Consider the following 16,387-nt stretch of genomic DNA (forward strand, 5'->3'; position numbering starts at 1 on the left):
TTTGGCCATCTAAACTATATTGTATCTGCGGTCTTCTTTGCCCTTCCCCAATCTTCATGACTTTGCATTTGGCAGGGTTAAACTCAAGGAGCCAGTTGCTGGACCAGGCTTGTAGCCTGTCCAGGTCTCTTTGTAGTCCTGCCTGATCCTCATCCGATTTGATTCTTCTCATTAACTTCACATCATCTGCAAACAAGGACACTTCTGAGTCTATCCCTTCCGTTATGTCGTTCACATATACCAAGAACAGCACAGGTCCTAGGACTGACCCCTGTGGAACCCTGCTTGTCACAGGCGCCCACTCTGACACCTCGTCACGCACCATGACTCGTTGTTGCCTCCCTGTCAGGTATTCTCTGATCCATTGCAGTGCCTTTCCTGTTATGTGTGCCTGATCCTCTAGCTTTTGCAGTAACCTCTTGTGAGGGAGTGTGTCGAAGGCCTTCTTGCAGTCCAAAAAAATGCAGTCGATCCACCCCTCTCTCTCTTGTCTTACTTCTGTCACCTTGTCATAAAACTCTAGTAGGTTTGTGACACAGGATTTTCCTTCCCTGAAACCGTGCTGGTTGTCAATTATACACTTGTTTCTTTCCAGGTGCTCCACCACTCTCCTCCTGATGATTTTCTCCATGACCTTGCATACTATACACGTTAGTGATACAGGTCTGTAGTGTGTGTGTGTGTGTGTGTGTGTGTGTGTCCGTTGTTTAGAAAGACACGTAAACAAACACTAGGATACATTTATTTGAAAACGTTTCGGTCCTGGGACCTCGATCGCTTCAAGGTCCCAAGACCTTTCTACAACAGTTTGTGGGTATCTGTTACCAAGGATTATACCGTGTGTGCGTCTGTTGTGTCTGGCAAAGTAACTAACACCCATAGTTATTATTCACTGTACGTGGACTAACTGAAGATTGGTATTTGGTAACAATATAAATGACAGTCATTTTTGGTACATTGCCATGAATTTTAGCCTGAATGGCAGTTTTTATGAAGGCTCAAGATTAATTTTTCAAATTACGTGAAGATTCTGATGTAGATTACTGTTATCTCTGACACACTCAGGTAAACTCTTATCTAGATAAATAACAAATAGGTACAGTACCATGACTGGAACAATACACAAATAACATGCACATAGATGTTTACGACAACGTTTCGGTCCGACCGAAACATCGTCGTAAACTTCTCTTTCCTATATGCGGGTTATTTGTGTATTTTATCTAGATAATTCACGAAATCGTAATAGCACGATTTCGACCATATCCCGAAAATGTAATCACCTGCAATGGGTTCAAACACCAACCGTTCCGTGGTTGTCTGTCCAGTTATTATATTCTTCGGAGATCATTGTCGAGAATAACTGTAGTTATTAGAGTGACAATTCTGTATGTCTGTTGACTTTTACTGGTAGAAATGTTTCATATTTGAATTAATTTGATTTATAGTTACAAGCGTTGTAAGTCAAATTACACGAAACAAATGAGAAACAAAAGCAGTTCACTAGAACTTTCTCTTTTATTGACGAATCACTTTCTAGAAAAGATAACTTCCACGTTATCAACTTTAATGATCACTACTTTTCCGTCCAAACACTTTCTTCACAAAAATAATTATATATATACATCATTATCAACTCATGGAGACATCCAGGTCTTACTCTTCCTCCTCCTCTCTCTCTCTCTCTCTCTCTCTCTCTCTCTCTCTCAGGACCATATATATATATATATATATATATATATATATATATATATATATATATATATATATATATATATATATATATATATATATATATATATATATATATATACATATATATATATATATATATATATATATATATATATATATATGTATATATATATATATATATATATATATATATATATATATATATATATATATATATATATATATATATATATATATATATATATATATATATATATATATATATATATATATATATATATATATATATATATATATATATATATATATATATATATTATATATATATACATATTATATATATATATATATATATATATATATATATATATATATATATATATATATATATATACATGGATTATATGAATTAAAATAGATGTCTGATGCAAAAAGTGGTTTATAATAAGAGGAGTGTAGAGGAGAGAAAAAGAGAGAGATTTTGGGAGATGTTAAGCGAGCTTTTAGGAATTTTTGAAGCAAGTAAGATCGTAATTGTGGTAGGAGACCTAAATGCTAAAGTGGGAGATACAGTCATAGAGTGTGTAGTAGGTAACTTTGGGGTGCCATTTGTTTGAGAATAAGTCTATAATTTTCTCCCACCTAATCACTAGAGGATTCATTTCTTCCAATTCCCTTATAAAAATTCACCTCTTCAATTCGTTTATTATTCTTAATGCTTCGTACTAATAGCATCGCGAAAATAGACCACTTGATCACTGTAAAAATCTTTCTTCAGTTCAGCCACTAAATTCAGATCTCTTCAATGATCAATTTGTCTTTTAGAAATAAGATTTGCTCCCAAAGTCTTCAACTTGCTATCAAATTCAAATTCAAGTCCAGATTCGAGAAGTGGATGACCCAACACGCTGCATCTATTTAAGTTACACAAAGGTTCTCTACTTCTGCGTGTATCCCCATGGGGGATGGTATATGGAAGCATGTATCCCCATGGGGGATGGTATATGGAAGCATGTATCCCCATGCGGGATGGTAAATGGAAGCATGTATCCCCATGGGGATGGTATATGGAAGCATGTATCCCCATGGGGGATGGTATATGGAAGCATGTATCCCCATGGGGGATGGTATATGGAAGCATGTATCCCCATGGGGATGGTATATGGAAACATGCATCCCCATGGGAGATGGTATATGAAAGCATGTATCCCCATGGGGGATGGTATATGGAAGCATGTATCCCCATGGGGGATGGTATATGGAAGCATGTATCCCCATGGGGGATGGTATATGGAAGTAGAGAACTTCCATATCTACTCATTAAAATAACATTTACATAAAAATCCCGCCTCTTATCGACTAGTCTTCCTCATTCCGTCTTTTTAACCCCATGAAACTGTTTTAATAACAGTTAAATGGGTAACTATTGTTGGCGTCTTCAGTGGATAAAACATTAACTTGCTGACGCCTCGTGCAGTGGCTGCCCAGTTTATGATCACGTCTCAGACTGTTTTATCGCCTTTTATCCGTTGTGGTACTCTGTAATTTATTATTTTTATAGACACAGAATAGCCTAAACTAACCTAACCTAACCTAACCTAACCTAACCTAAACTAACCTAACCTAAACTAACCTAACCTAACCTAACCTAACCTAACCTAACCTAACCTAAACTAAACTAACCTCGCCTAACCTAGAAATGTTCTGCAATCTGTATAATTGTCACCTTATATGTATTACTTAGCCATATAAAGGAAATCCATGCGAGTTACTAATTTCTGCACTAATTACTGAATGTGAGTAAATAAATATGAAGGATATATAAATGTATAAATATTTTTATATGTATGTTTGATAATAGCCACAACAACATTACTTCAAGACCTTTGAATAAAATATTGATTACGGACCAAAACTGATTCTTTAGAATATAAACAACATGATGCGGAAAATCGAGTCAGATGTGTCCTGTTTGCAGATGTGAAACTAATGACGAGAATACAAAAAAGGAGTAGACCAAGAAAGGTCACAATGTACCTGTACAAGCTGCATGATTGGTCTGACAGTTGGCTATCGGAACTTAACTCCAGCAAATGCAAAATTATGAAAATCGGAGAAGGGCCAACATTTACGGAAACTGTGTACAGGTTAGGGGAAAAAATAGCCAACTTCCCTTGCAGAGAGAAACTTCGGGGTGAGCATGTTACTGAGCATCTTATCTGAGCACACCTCAAGCTAATTTAAGGGTAACTTTCAGGCTCGAGTATGTAGCCCCAGTATGGAGTTCGCATCGGGTAAAGTATATCATAAAGGGTTGGGAAAAGTACAAAGGTTTGCAACGAAACTAGTCCCAGAGCTGAGGGGTATGAACCATAAGAAGCTAGAAAACTAAGAATGAGGACACCAGAGTACAGAAGAACCAGTGACATGATAAAGATGTATAAACGCTGAGAAGAATTGACAGAGTACACAGGGAGAATCTGAGAGACGGATCTCAGGTACATAAGGTAACAACTGCATTTAATTTTATAACAGTTTGCGACAGAACCAACCAGAGGAAACAACCTGCGTGACTTAGTTCTTACCAACAGGGAATCACTCATTCATAATCTTGAGGAAAGTGATCACAAATCACTCAGTTTCAAAATACCATGGAAATACTTTAATATCTACAATCAAGTCAATATCCCTGACTTCCGCTTGGGAGATTTAATAAGACTGAGAAATTACCTGGATAGGTTGAACTGGTGTGACCTGACTCATCATTATCCTTTGGGTCAGGTAGCACTATTGTGTGACCCTTATGGGTTTAGAGCTTGGTTAGGATTGCAATAATAATAATGTGGACCAAATAGGTGGTGATGGTTACCGATGTGACATTTTCCAAAGCATGGGTCACCCTGCCCAGACTACTTATGTTCCAAATGGGAAAAGAAATTCAAACAAAAATGACCGGAGCTGATAAACAATAGATTAAAACATCTCATATATCAAAAGAGAGACATTTACAGGCGAACCAAAGGGTGAGAAGGGTCACTTAAGAAGCCAATATATTCAACTAAAACGAGAAATTCAAAAAAGGACTAAGAAAAGCCAAAAGAGACTATGAAGTTAATGTCGCAAATGTTTCAAGGATTAACCTGAAATATTAGGAATAAGATAGGCCCATTAAAAGTCGCTAAGGTCAGATTAACGCCACTGACAAGAAAATGCGTAGTCTTCAACACTTATTTCCTCTCAGTTGTTACGCACAAAGATACTAGAGTTATTCCAGAAATTAAAGGTTATATAGATTAGGACGAAAATAAGTTATGTTCCAGACAAATAAATTGATTAAAACCAAACAAATCCCCGGAAAGGAAGGAGGAGCTTAGGAAACCAGTGGCTTGTCTTTTCAACATATCAACAGACACAAATGCATTAAAATGCGATCGTTTATTGACTACGTTTCGCCCACGTAATGGGGTATATCAAGTTATAATCAGATCTACCTGGGTAAAGAGTACATGAGTATACAGAGTGAGTATAGTGACGTGAAGGGACACGTGAGGAATGTTGAAGTTGATTGCTGAGAAGAGGTTGGATTCGAGGAAGACTTGTTAAAAGACTACTGTGTGGGCGAAACGTTGTAATAAAAGATCGCATTGTACTGCAATTGTGTTTATTTTTCCATCGTGTAGGTATTTTATACCATTTATCTCCATATCACTACAAAGTGGCATAGTGCCAGATAAGTGGAAAATGGCAAATGTGATACCTATGTACAAAGCCGGACACAGTTCCTTAACTTCCAATTATAGACCAATTAGCCTAACTTCCATTGTGAAAAAATTAATCGCAGCCACATTGAAAGACATAAATTGATCAATGAATCTCAGTGTGAGAAATTATGCGTATGAAGTTTACAGGAACAGTCCTGTAAACACATAATTTGGGGAGGGAGATGGGTAGGATTTCAGGGACACTGAGTGGCAACAGTATCCCTCCTGCGATACCCACCCACTCATCCCACTCACATAAGCTGGACCTTTAAATAGTTAAGAATTATTAAATTTAAACCAGTAACACTGGTAAATTATGTTTGTGGACTGTATATGGATTATTAATGACCTGACTTTATTAATTAGTGGTTTGGTCTACAAAATATACACATTTATGGGAGAATGTGCATAAACAATGTACATAAATTACATATATCAATTTTATATTACATAAGTGCATAATTAAAAATACAAAAGTTTAATGAACACTTACTCAAATATTACTTGGGTCCCACATCCTAACACTTCCCTAACAGACAAATATACTAGAGGATGGTCAATATAGCAATCTAATGTAGTGAACTGGGAAGCTTCCGTGAGTTGTGCCAGCTTTCCAGACGACGCCGCGTCTCTTATATTCCACTTATCAGCTTTATTGTAGCTGAGTCACTGTTGAGTTTCACAGTTACAAGATCCCACAACGTTTACTTATCTCGTAATCCTCCACTGACGCTGATACACTCCTTATCGGATGTGATTAAACCAGATTTTTTCTCTTTTACACTTTCCAATTGTTTTATACTACTCCATATATCGACGCAATCACCACAGTCTATTGGTTCTCTTGTGACTTGAAACTTTTCCAAAAGTCACACCAACACTACGTTTTATTAACACTATTGTATTATTCAATTTTAACACTTATTTGAAGAAAACTGTAAAAAATTTCCACTCTCAGCACGGTGTTCCTGCCTCACGAATTTACTAACTTTTTTCGCTAAGGTATTTCAGGAGATAGATCTTGGTAATGAATATGACATTGTGAATATGGACTTCAATAATGGTGAGAAATTAGAGTGAGGACGCATCACAAGCGGTGTTCCACAGGTGACTTTGCTGGGCTCTTTGTTGTTCTCAGTATACATAGGAATAAATAGCGACATAGGCAAGTTTGCCGATGACACCAAAATAGGAAGATCTGAATAGATTTATGCAGTAGTCGGAGATGTGGGAGATACAGTTTAATGTAAACATATGCAAAGATCTAACATTTATCTGGGTGTCTTTCTAAAAACCTTCGTTTTAATAATATCTTGATATCTGAACTTCTGAAAGTGATGTTTATATCATTAAGAGAGAATTTTGGTTGCATATTTAAGCTCGCCCAAGTAAGGAAGAATAACAAAAAAAAATTGCTTCAAAGATTTCGTTTTCTTTTCTTCCCTAAAAGCATCCTCTGGCCGAGAAATGAACAGTTTACAAATTCTTAGTATAACTTGACTTACAAAAAGTGTTAATATACTATCTTGTTCTAAGAACTGTGACTTGCACATTTGTTATGCTCTAAGAAATGAACCCGTAATGATATGCCTCTTTGAGAAGAATGAGAAGAAAAGGTAGGCAGATCTGAAAGTGATGGTTGTTTGTATGCGTTGAAACTGTATATTGCTAAGATTTCTCCATACTAAAGTATCCAAAATTAGTAGATGACTACTTCATATTCAGCTTCATACTTATTATATCTACTCATTGGGTTAAGACGATCGTGGTATATTAGTACATTAGGATACTTGAAGGACACTAAATATATTTCTGACGTATCGTAGCCAAAATGAACTCGGAGTGAATTGTAGTGGTAAAAAAAAATTCTCTCTAAAAGCATTCCATAAAAATGTTTGATAATACAGGAGACAGAAGTGAACACATTGATATCCCATAAACCTGGCTGTAAAATCACCTTCACAGGAGAAATGTCTACGAAAAACACACTTTAATAAAACTTTAAAACCGACTCATAAAATACACGAATCGGATCATTTTCAGCGAATTTACATCTCAAAAACACAATCGTTCATTGACAGGGACTTGAAAAAACAAACTTTCAACGTCATGTCAATCCACAAATTTGTTTACCAGATTCATGGTTCTCATTTTATCAATTAAAGTCCTCGGAATTAAGTGTGAACTCAAAAGATCACCTGATCACGGGGAATGCGGGGAAGGAAGCCACGAGGAAAGGTCATAAAGCACACTGTATCGGGTAGACATTATAAATAAATTTATTCAGATATACACAAATACAGTTACATAGATTATCATACAAAGGCAGCATATGTGTAGAGAACCTGGGATAACAAAAAAAAAAGTTAGACAAAGTGACTTATTTCCATTGGGGTCCTTTGACTTATTTCCACTGAGGCCCTTTTGACTTATTTCCATATATAAAGGAAAGCTTAGGCAAATAGGATGTAAAATTGTTAAGAAAATGGGTACAGACGGGCAATATTGTCCGAAGTCTTGCGATTTTTAAGAAATTTCTCTTACTCTAGTTTTGTCTGAAAGGTGGTATTTTTCTCGCTCGTTTGTCAGGAGAATTTATATAACATTTCCTTGCGTAGGTCTTACGCATATGAAAACCAGTTCAAGTTAATGGTTAGTGGGGTTTAAAGCCTAGTAACTACGTGAAGGTCATTAAACTCTCAAGAAACTTGTTTACTAATACTCAAGGATACACATCCTCTATAACAGGAAATAAACTCTGAGCGTATATCCACCGAGAGACTCACACCTCTTAGTGTACATATACCATGGCAGACTCACTGATGATTTTGGTCATTTGATCAGGGACTTCAGCTGGCTAGGTTTTTCTACACTATTTGCAGAACTCAGTACGACCAGGCATCAGTGTCTTCAGTCAGGTTCATTATGCATTTTCGTTGGAAATATTTGGAAGTTTCGAAACCCGTACATTTCTGGAAATGTCATGACATTATATATCTGATAACCAATTTTCCAAGTTGCGCAGACTGTGCGTATGGCCACTGTATTGAATTTTCATCAAAATAACTGCTTCATTTTATACACATTTTAATATCTGCGCTTCTACTTAATTTCTTTTCCAAAAAGTAATAGTTTGGCTAGAAAGTATGTCACGATTACTAGTCAGCTGCGACAGTGTGTTTAACTGTGTATTCACATTCAGTGGATTTTACATGAACAATGGCTGATATTCTTGTAGATGCTGACTTAATGTTGGAGCTTTCTTTATTGCTTACTAATTATGCTTGTTTCCTTTCAAAAAATCAAGAACTTTTACCATGAGTGAAGAACCAGCAGTCACTGAATTGCTTTCCGGAAAAAAAATGACCAAGAAGAATGGAAGAGGTACATCCTGTGTCAAGAAGACAGTACTTGCCAAAGGACTTTTGTACGTAATAAAAAGACAAAATCATATTCAAAACTGGTGGATGTAGTGAAAGACCGAGTCGGTCTATAAGATGGCGAATACATTAACATCTTAAAGCACCACAAACAATGCACAACAGAAAATATGAACGAAAGGAAATTTATGCGGCCCTGGACTTGTTCTTCAGAAGACACAAATGAAGAACTCATAGAACGGCTAAGAGATAAAATGAAATATAACATTCTTACAGGCATCCATACAGTGAAAATACGCATGAAAAATGCGTGTTTTCACTGACCCAGGTTATTTGTGTATTGTTCTACTCACGGTATTGTGCCTTGTTATTCTTTTAGTCAGTTTTAACAGACGTATGACTATGTCCACATTGGAGGACAAACTATTTTTAATATATTTCCTCTTTTTAAACTTGTAACATGACAAGCGTTTCGACTACTTTAGGATAATTAAAGCTGCGCATCACTATTGCAAACACATGTGTAGTCTTGTGGCCTGCACACCTGGTTGTAGTACGATAACCAAGGTAGAAATCAGGAACGAGCGAAAGAAAGCAGTGAGTGAATACGTATATTTCCTTCATACAGCATGCAAGTATATGTACAATGTATATACAATATGTACAAATCAAGTTTTGTAAGGAAGAAATACATTGAGAACTGTTGGTGACCAGACTATGAGTAAGTCTACCGATGTTGATGTTTATTCAAGAGTGTCCAGCATCACATCACAACTTCGGCAAGCTTCACTGTAATTGGCTGGGTTGAACCAAGGTGCTAGGATAACAACGGGGGCCCCGCTCGTTATATTCTTAGCAACTGGTTTGCTGGTCGGGAGGGCAGACTATATGGGAGTGTGATATACACTGAATAAATATAACATATTCTTAGCATACCACAAACCCTAAAATAGAGATTAAAGTAAATTCCCAGTGTATATACACAGATATTATTATTATAATCATAACTAGGTAAGCACTAAACCCACAACGGTCATACAGTGCTTTGTATTTACACAGAGATACATCCCATCGGTGTATGTATCCTGTGATTAAAGATATTTAGAGAAAAACTCAGCATGAGCAGCCTATTTGGTCCAGTACAAGTGATTTCATCCTCACCAGGTTAAACCCAGGTATGTACAGTAAATGAAATTGAAAAAGTTCACTCAGAATTGAACAGCAAGACAACGAAGGTTTCTTTTCACGAAGTTCATTTTTTGAGTCCACGTTTTAATTAGTATTTACAAGAAATCACAAAATATTGAAGTGCTTTATGAAAGATCTTTTTTAAGACTTTTTGTAAGCAGATAGTACAATGGTAGACAGTAACTATCAATATAAGTGTGAAATTGAAGGTTGTTAAATATTTTTAACTCTTGCTGGACTGCATGTCATTTTCTTCGTGTCACATGACCATGTAAAATAACACGTCAACCGTTTACATTTCAATTTAAATTCAATATACAGTAATCTTCATTTTCTTGTATATTTTAACGATGATTGTTCCTGTAGTGCTGGTGCGCAAGTTTTCCCTGTGTTCCTGATGAGTGTGTAGACCACATGGTGGTCTGGGCCCTGATGAGTGTGTGGACCACATGGTGGTCTGGGCCCTGATGAGTGTGTAGACCACATGGTGGTCTGGGCCCTGATGAGTGTGTAGACCACATGGTGGTCTGGGCCCTGATGAGTGTGTAGACCACATGGTGGTCTGGGCCCTGATGAATCTGTAGACCACATGGTGGTTTGAGCCCTGATAAGTATATAGACCACATGGTGGTCTGGGTCCCGACTACTGTAACACCCTTGTGTTACATGTCACCAGCTCGGAGGTCACGAGGCCGATGATCCCTCGAACCATTTAATCTGTTACTGACAATAATTTTAGTCTTTTTTTTTTGTAAATATAACTGCATTACAATAACGTGATTGGGTATGATATATCAAAATACTCCTTGAATATCTATTATTATTTTTCCATAAATAATAAAAACCTCGTCTATAATAAAGTCTTTACCCAACATTGATGACAAACTGGTAAAACGATAGTTCGGCTCACATTTCATGTCTCCTTAAATATTCTAATGACCTTTACTAGTTTCCTATCAATTGGTAAATTGGTTAAATTTAATGATTTGTTCAATATTACCGTTATTGGAAATGATATTTGACGTTTAGACTCTAATAATTCTGAAGTACAGTTCAGCTGGACTAGCTGATTGATTTTTATTTAGCTTGGCAAAATACTTCATTGTGTCAGTAATACTGAGTATGATTCGTGGAATGACATACTGCTGACAGGAAGAGAGAGAGGTAAGACTATTCAGCATACTGTACGCGCCAGATACATGTTCCAGTAAATCTTGGACCCCTGTGTTTATTCTACTACTTTCACAAAAATTTAACTAGCGAGTAGTTTTGCTGACCATGATATGATTTTCTCGCACATTCTCCATCTCTATCTCTGTTTGTCTGTCTCTCTCAGTCTATTCTTTTAATAATTTGCAGATGTTTGAAGTCTAGCTATGAGTTTTTCCTCTACAAATACGAAAAGTGATTTGAAAGTTGTGTTAAGGAAATTACAAAATATACTGCAATGACTCGCGAAATCGTAATAACACAATTGCAAACAAACCACGGAACGGGTGGGGCTTGAACCCATGGCAAGTGAGTCGTAAAACTCCAGGCCAGTGTGTAAGCCACTGGGCCAGCTGGCTACAATAAGATTCATCCAACTAAGTATATTTATACACCATAGAGAAGTTAACATTGGCCACCACTGTGACTACAAATGCAAGTTTTTACAGATGAATCTCCAGCTAGACACGCCAGCAAGAGATTCAAACCCCACCCGTTCCGTGCTGTTAACCTAACCTGAGGGTTAGCTGAAAATAATTCTGGAGGTCACCGCTCTTTTCCTTCTGTCCTATACGAAGCCTTGTCCATGGTGTCATTTACAAGGCTATTGGTGCAGTTCAGCTTATCTACCAGCCTGGGTGATCAGGAACTTAACCGGAGAACTTACCAAGTTCCATCTTGAAGACATCTCGGAGTCTAGCAGTATCTTTCATGTTTTATAGCATTAGGAATTTAAGGATATTCCTTATTAATATATTTCTATCCTGAATAATTTTTATAGAGAACAGGATAAGTTCGTTTCTGCAATTGTCTTTTTTTTCCACCAGTGGTCAAGGTAGTCTTATATGCATGTGAAGGTTGCCAAAAAGTTTGTGAAGTAGACAAGGGAATCTTACATAGATTAATCAGTAGTCTACTCGGGTTGCAGAACTCAGTTGTTTTTGCTGAATCTAGAAATTTATGATACATATTTGTTTCCAATAGAATCTGAGCCTTTCAGGTGTCTAGACTGATAATCCAGTGTCACTCTGACTCTCTCCAAGTGCTTGAAAAATCCAAGATGGCTGCCAAGAGAGTTGCTTATCTGTGAACTCATAAAAACACTTACATCAGTATGAATGTTAGTGTATTTTTATTATATAAGCTTCTCGTTTTATTTGTTTTTCATGTGAAAGAAATCCCTTTTTTATGTTATAATCATGACTGGATGAATCAATATAGCAGAATGGAAGAAGAAGCAACATGTTCGTCCGAATTATTTTTAAAATTTCTTAAGGTTTTAATTACAATTATCCTACTTGGCATTCTATTGACGAACATTTTTCTTAAAACTCATCCAATATGAATCCATTACTTCAAGTAAGCCTATTTATATCTCTTATATTTACGATCGTCGTCCGCTTGTGTACGTCCATTGTCTCTACGTCTTTAAGAGAGTGAAAGTCAAGTAGATTATTATTATCATCCGTCTCAGTAGGTTCTCCACAGCATTTATATCCATTATGTAGTATGTAGAGTAGAACGTAGCTGCATAATCACAGTGTGGTCTGTTACTTATACTTCTTGATATAAATCCAAGCAATTTGTTAGCGTTATATGCACGCTTAAGCGCTGTTCTCTTACCTTCAGATTTCTAAAGCGACAACAGCCTAGTTCTTGATAACCTGATAACACACACACACACACACACACACACATACACACACACACACACACACACACACACACACATACACACACACACACAGGTTGAGTCTCGACCCCTGCAACCACAATTAGGTGAGTACATAGGGCCTGTTTATCCTTATTATTTTATGATGGTGCATAATTTTTCCGCATTATCAATACTGCTCGGTGAAGAGGATTTATTTACATGCATGCTCAATATGCAATATAATAACCTGTTTTTGTGTATATTTTATTGTCATTATATATTGCTGGGTATTTTATTGCGTCTAGCATAGTCCAATTGATTTTCCGTTCTTGAATTTTCTGACTGTATTGCAACTCGTTGTCAGTTAGCTCACATAACTACTGTGTTATCAATTGTAAAGCAGAATTACTAAGCCTACTAGATCTTTTAATTAGTTCTTCAAAGTTTGGTTTGAAGATAGAGAGTCTACTCTCAAAATTACATAAGTCAAGTAATTTCTTGGCTAAGATTTTTGGGGGAAGAAACTGCATAATTTTACAACTCATTTTATAATTATTTTCACTGAATTTTAACAGTATTGTGTTTTGTGTGTTTATCTGTTCTTTGGCAGAGTAACACAACCGTTGTGTACACCATTGTGGAAAATACTGTATATATTTTCCAGAAATACGGTAGTTATTAAATGTAAATAGATGGCCATACTCTATTTAAAATTTATGTAATCGAAAACGGGAAGCTGCGCCTGCGCAGAAGAGACACTCACCATCTTGGTTTTGAATTGGATACAACGTTAATATAATGGGAAGAATTTTTCGTGCTCTAGAGGTTAAAATTGGATTGGCACCTCTCAAATAGGAGGCGAAATTGTTGGATGTGCATTCCTGCATAACTTGAGATATCAGACGACTGGACAAGACAACTCCAGGAACCTCAGATAAGCTCTCTAGATTTGTGTATAATTCTGGCCAGTGTTTTCATAAATTTAGTTAGTGAGGTTTTTCTGAGTATGATACAACTTAATATCCAGTCAAATTGGTGAGTGATATTAAGATATATTTTCCTTCTGTTATGTATATGTGAATTTATATATAATCATTTTTAATATACAGTCCTGGTGTATGTATATTTCATTTAATACGTTCAGAGCAACTTGTGGATATGACAGTGGTAGGTATCGAAGGAGGACATTTTCTGCGACCTAAGTGTCCCAAATTCCTACTTGTCTAACTGATAAATAATAGTTATCATTGTTCATTTACTGTTATGTATATAATTATACATCCAAGTAAATGCAATTTTCCACAACCATAGCGTGCAGTTTTTCGTTGAGTACATAATTTGTACAGTTTCATTTGATGTTTTCTCATGTAGTGTAGCCACATTTTGACTTTATCCATGAGATTAACGTAAGTCTTTTGTTTACTCAGAGTACCTAGACTTTATCTTTTCTGTCGAGCCTAGAAGTCATGGATTCAACGTTACTTCCTCAACAAACAACTTTGTGGAAAATTACATTTATCTGAATGTATCATTATGTACATAACAGTAAATGAAGAAAGATAATTATTATTTATCAGTTAGACAAGTAGGAATCTGAGACACCTAGGTCGCAAAAAATGTCCCCCTTCGATACCTACCACTGTCATATCCACAAGTTGCTCTGGACCTATTAATTACAAATGAAATATACATCACCAGGAATGCTGATAAATATATAAATTTGTGAACTGTATATTAAAATTAAAAAGGGATTATATATACACACATTTACATAACAGAAAGAGAATATCTTAATATCACTCACCAATTTGACTGGAGATTAATGTGTCATGTACAGGAACCCCCCTTTTGCCTACATTTATGAAAAATTTACTGGCCAGAATTTAAACATAAATTAGACAGCTTATCTGAGGTTCCTGGAGTTGTCCTGTCCTGTCGCCTGATACTCAAGTTATGCAGGAATTCACATCCAACAATTTCGGCTCCTATTTGAGAGGTGTCAACCCAATTTTACCTCTAGAGCACGAAAATTCTTCACATTATTAACAAATGTCTGTTACTCTCAATTCAAAACAAACAATGGCGAGTGTCCTGCGCAGGCGCAGCTTCCCATTTTCAATAACAATTTTTATTAAATACAATATAGGCCATCTATTTACCTATAAATTACCGTATTTCTGGAAAATATATACAGTATTTTCCACAAACTTAATCACTAATGTGTCTATCTCTAATGATCCACTCAGTGATTTAAACCAGATCTTAAGTTAGGTTAAATTATTGCTTGAAATAATTTATATGTCAATAAGCTCGAAGTTTGGCTCATCTCAGTGAAATAATTCAATCGTGATCAACTTGAATACCCTGCAAAACAATCAGTTCATAAAATATGTTGTGGCCTTTGTAATGCAAGCCCGTAATGTAGCTCTTGAATATTTCTTGAAGGATTGTGCCGAACATTACCTCAACATAACGTTGGAAATACTTAACGTCAAGCACGAGAAAGAGGAGAAACCTTTTGGTCGTCACCTCAGAGCACCGTCACTACTCAAACAGCTTACCAATGAGCTCAAAGCATCTCCATGGACAGACAAAGCAGTAAAATTAGTTCAGATGATCATGTTCACTAGAGATGCGCATCCTGGTGAATCATTCACTATCAGGACAATTGAAGAATAGGTGGGGGAGAGGAAAAGAAAGAAAAAGGAAAAGAGTCGGACTAAACCCAACCGCAAGGCATTGCAAAGCATTAATAGAGCACTTTTGTAAGGCATTTTAATGGTTATGTGCTGCTGCTCTCTGACATATACTGCAAGACCGGTCGCGCAGTTCGGGCAAAGGCAGGAGTAGTGATGGCCCCAAACGACACTAGGCAAGCCGCTCCACTGAATTGCACAAATTTCTCAAAGCATACGAAACCATTGACAGACTCAAGAAGTCACACAATCATAACAGAGAATGTCGTGGTAAACGTTTTCTTTGTCTTCATTCAGGACCTGGTGGCCTGGTGGTTAACGCTCTCGCTTCACACGGCGAGGGTCTGGGTTCGATTTCCAGCCAGAGTAGAAACATTGGACGTGTTTCTTTCCACCTGTTGTCTATGTTCCCAATCAGTAAAATGGGTACCTGGGTGTTAGTCGACTGGTGTGGGTCGCATCCCGGGACACTGACCTAATTTGCCCGAAATGCAGAGCATAACAAGGGAGTTTCTATATAGTAGTATGTCATTGTTGTCAGCTAGGACTGTATACCTTGTACATGTACTTGTAGTAAATAAAGATATTATTATTATTATTGTTATAAAAGTAGATAGCCTTTCTGCCACGCCCGATAAGCAGTCAGCTAGATCGAGCCCCCAATGAAAGCAGTACTACACCACGTGACAAAGACAAGGATCGTCTATACCTAGCGTCAAGTCTAAACGTGACGTCAAGTGTTATGCGTGTGGCAAGTTCAATCACTGCAAATTGGACTGCCCTAAAACAGCCTCCAAGAATCAT

The sequence above is a fragment of the Cherax quadricarinatus genome, chromosome 39, assembly GCF_038502225.1.
Source record: "Cherax quadricarinatus isolate ZL_2023a chromosome 39, ASM3850222v1, whole genome shotgun sequence".
Lineage (NCBI taxonomy): Eukaryota > Metazoa > Arthropoda > Malacostraca > Decapoda > Parastacidae > Cherax > Cherax quadricarinatus.